The sequence below is a fragment of the Coptis chinensis genome, chromosome 7 (genome assembly GCF_015680905.1).
Source record: "Coptis chinensis isolate HL-2020 chromosome 7, ASM1568090v1, whole genome shotgun sequence".
Taxonomy (NCBI): Eukaryota; Viridiplantae; Streptophyta; class Magnoliopsida; order Ranunculales; family Ranunculaceae; genus Coptis; species Coptis chinensis.
Window position 1 is genome coordinate 23,593,263 of NC_141462.1, and position 4,402 is coordinate 23,597,664.

The 4,402-nt window shown below is 32.7% G+C and overlaps 1 long non-coding RNA gene across 1 annotated transcript; it reads right to left on the reverse strand.

The window, feature by feature from the left end:
* Positions 1-237: 237 nt before the first annotated feature.
* Positions 238-2,923, reverse strand: LOC147486704 (uncharacterized). The gene is made up of 2 exons (XR_015201867.1): positions 2,704-2,923; positions 238-580 (listed from the first exon to the last, which is right to left on the reverse strand). It is a non-coding gene; the product is annotated as an uncharacterized LOC147486704 (long non-coding RNA).
* Between the last annotated feature and the right edge of the window lie 1,479 nt (positions 2,924-4,402).

Below are 4,402 nucleotides of genomic sequence, written 5' to 3' on the forward strand. Positions count from 1 at the left end.
CACCATCCACATTCATTTTAATAACATCCCCATAGCTTGAAGGGCCTGGGTTTCCTTGCGAAGCAGCTTTATCTTCTTCTTGTTTACATTTTGTCTTTCATGTGAAACCGCCAATGTCACACCCCAAATTTCCAGACAATAAAAAAAACATTGATATTCAATCATCTGGAAACCCAGGATGAAACGAAAACCTAATACTCTGTTATCAAACACGATATAAAAAAAATTGAAATCAAATGAAAACAAAAGGAACAACTCTTCATTCACAAATAAAAATATTACAATCATTTCAAGTTGGAAGACAGGTTAGTTCCATTTTCTCAAAATGGCATGTAGTTTCTTCCCAAGTAAGATTTCAATCCCAATATACATTTCCAAAAAACTCATATAACGGTACTCATCATTCCCATTTTTCCAAATTAACTCATAATATAAATACCACTTACCTTCCACTTATTAAATGCACATATAATAACATATTTAAATATGAGTTTGATACACTTTACCTTTACATGCCAGCACGTCATCTTAGGGTAGGATATTTACGTCCCTACATACAAGATTAACGAATCTTACCCTCCTGCAAAAACAAAGTTAGACATCACAATAAAGGGATTTATCTCAACCAGTTAAATTTCCATTCATAATCAAAACTTCATTTAAGACATTGAAGTCTAATTGATACCACATAGTTCGTCCTGCATATTAGGAAATACCACTTATCATTACACTATCAGGTCATTCATGACAGATTCAATGAATACCTGATTGAGTTATTCCCGCCACATTCAAGGAATACCTGCCACATTCAACGAATACCCCTCATAACACTAACATGTCATTCATGACACATTCAATGAATACCTTGAGTCATTCCCGCCACATTCAAGGAATATCCATCATAACACTAATAGGTCATTCATGACACATTCAATGAATACATTTTTAAACAATCACTATCCCGTATATCACGTACCCAATTTAATACTAATATTGTACACATATAGTTATCACTAAAACTAATATATAATATGGTGGCTGCACCTTTACATAAGGCTGTCTACGTATCCAATCTTTCAAGATTAGAATCAAGCCTTACGTAGCTCTTAACCAATAAATATCAATATCCTTATATGTACCTTTAAAGAAAACAACAATTTATACTATATATAATCACATACAATAAGTTTCAAATACTCCCACAATCATATACGTAAAGTTTCATACCCAGAGATGCACTATGAACCTTTAAATCCAAAAAACTAAAAATGGATATTTCTCTACTTTTGATTCTCCAAAAACGATCTTATGAACCATGTTGGTTCCAAATAAAATTATAGTCTAAAAGTAGGCTACAAATATTATATAAAACACCCAAAAAAAGTTTTAAGAGACTCTTAGATCATTACTAGACATATTTCCCAAAACAGGTTCATGCACCTAAAGGATAACACGGTAGTTTTCTAGCCAACTTGTCAATGCTATAGTTTTTCATACATTCAACCAAATGACATGTAACTTAATTATTTAGAAACTAAGGTTTGTAGACTTACTTTTTCATGTATAACTTGAAGTCTCAACCTCAGTCCATCTAGAAGAAAACTTAGGTCGAAAACGGTAGAAATCTTAATTTTCAACAAACTAGATTTCTGATGGACTATCTTCCGAATGACACAACGCTTTCCACAGGTATCCAAATGTATCAAGACTTTTTGCATTAAAAAGCTAACACATAGAACTTACTTTCTTATGTTTTACAAAAATACTCAATCGCATTCTAAATATACGAAAATGAGGTTCGAACACAGTGCTTAGAAACTGATTTCTGATGCACTATTTTCTGTCAATCAAACTTCCAGACATCATAATTAATTCCACAGGTCTCGGAATGCGATTAGGCCAATTGGAATAGAAAGCAGACTTCTAGATCTTATTTTTTTATGTTTTCATAAAAATCTAGTTCAAACTATAACTGAATCAAAATTGAGTTCAAAATCAGACCAGCGACAACACTCCGTATTTAATCATGAAATAAAGAAAAAAAATATTCATGTATCTCAGTCAAACATCTCCACTTTTGACCACATATCCTTCAATTGAATAGTAATTTACTTCACCTGTAGCTATATCATGTGTAAAATTAAATAGTACCAAGTAGCCACATATCTAATATAATAAAAGAAAAAGTACCTGAAGCTAATATCATATAAACAGTACCCACATGATAACATGACCACATAAAAAATGGCAAAGGTCGCAACACTTTTCTTGTAGTGGCTGAATCGTTGTTTAGTGTTGGTTGTACAACTCTTTTATTTATAGTCTCGAACTCTCGGTTATTAACTTATTATCAGCGGATTTGTAGTATCAGAAGAGGGTTTGAAAGGACAATGCACAACTTCGCTTTGGTATAAAAAGTTATGATAGTACACCTCTAAGATTCTAAGTCAATGAATGACCAACAGTCCAACAGTTAGTATCTACATATGCATATATGGATATACCCCACAAAACACATATTGTATGTAAACAGAATGGAAACGCAATAGAAATTCAGTAACACGGTATGATCGATCAAACTAACAATACTTGGTTTCATCTTAAGGTTCCAATAAATCAAAGAACTAAATTACTAATAGAAAAATATATATTAATCAATATCAAGGTTTTAAAGAAATATGGTTTATAGTTTAGACTACTCACTGATCGAAACCGCGAAAGCGTTAGTATACGGAGCAAACTCAAAACCGGGAACTAACTAGCGTCAAGTGAGTCTTCTTCTCCCACCCTTTCTTTTTACTCTCAAACACTCTCAAGCATTCGGGCTCTATCTCTCTCTCCCTTTGTTTTTCTTTTTTGTACGTCTCTCATTTTTTTTTTTTTTGTATTTCAAAACCCCAAAAATAGGAAAAGGTTTAACCGTAACCACTCTCTCTCTCCTCTGTTTTCTCTATTTCTATTTAATCTTTATCCCCTCTCTTTTTTAAAAAAATTACTATTATAACCCCATTAATAATACTCATTTTTTTAATAGCAAAAAAAAAATACGGGATATTATAACCAATAGGCGCCGACAGTTGTCATTGGAGACGAAAACATGTTTGATATAAGTTTTCTACGCTCAAAATATGGCCATAATATCTCTTAATGGTCTTACTGTGGCTTCACTATGAACATAGTCGAGGTGCGTGTAAGCTGTCCGGACACCCGGCACCCGGTTAAAAAAAAAAGAAAAAGAACATAGTCATTGTCCTTAAATCTCATCACAACCAAAAGAAATTCTTTTTTAGACAATGATTCTTAACTTGAATTGGAAATGGATTAGATGTGATTCAGGTGTAAAGATAATTTGATTGCACTGGCAATGATGCATCAAGCTAGCGTGGGCTTATAGCAGCAGATGAAGAATGATAGAGGTGATGGTGAAAGGGTGGATAACGAGAAGAACAAAGAGAGAAATAAGATGAAAATTTGACCTAGCAAGTGACGACCTACAACTACGACCGTCACCATCTGAAAAATGACACCAAGATCATGCTCTAGTCCTATTGATGAGAAGTTTTGTGATTGCAAATTGTTCAACATACTCCCAATAGGCTCATCTACAAAGCAACATCTTATTACTTCAAACTGATAAGAAGTAAACTTCTAAAATGACTTACACTTGCCTCAGTTGTAAAATAGTATATCATAAGTAGATATGTTAAACCACATTTTTGCTATATTTTGTGAAGTTAATAAATCTTGATTCACTTTTCCATTCATGTGAGTAAAGAATTGAAAAATATACGATGTTCTTGTAAGTAGTATTGTTGTAAGCAGGATAGTATTGTTATTTTCTTTTGTTAATACTGTAATTACTTTATTGCTTTTTTAGAGTTCCTCTTATATTTGAATAAATAGAAAGTGACGTGAAGAAACTCACACGCTTAATTTTTTCTCCTAAATTAGCTTCTACAGTTCTGTCATGTTCTCATCGTACTATACCCCTAACTTAAGTCATAAAAGGAATGAACCTCTCAAACGAAATAATTAAAGAATGTATAGATCTTTCCTTTTCTTTTCTTTTATGCAACTGACAAAAGCTCTTGGACAAATACTAGATAGCATATGTCATACCACCACTTTCCTTTCTATGAGATTGCAGTGTTTTCTTTCTTTCTTTCTTTCTCTTATGTTTGTTAGGTGATCCCAAGCTCAGTATGGGCTTCTAACACGGTTGCAGTCAAGAAAACTTTAAAGACTATTTCGTAGTCATCATTCAATAAGTTTTAAATGAGCTTTTTCCAGCATTCAAAATTTGATAACACGGTAGCGAAATATACTCATCTTATTTCTGAAAACAATTTAAGTTATATAGAAGACCAGTAAGAGGACATACAACACAAGCTAGGACCATTGT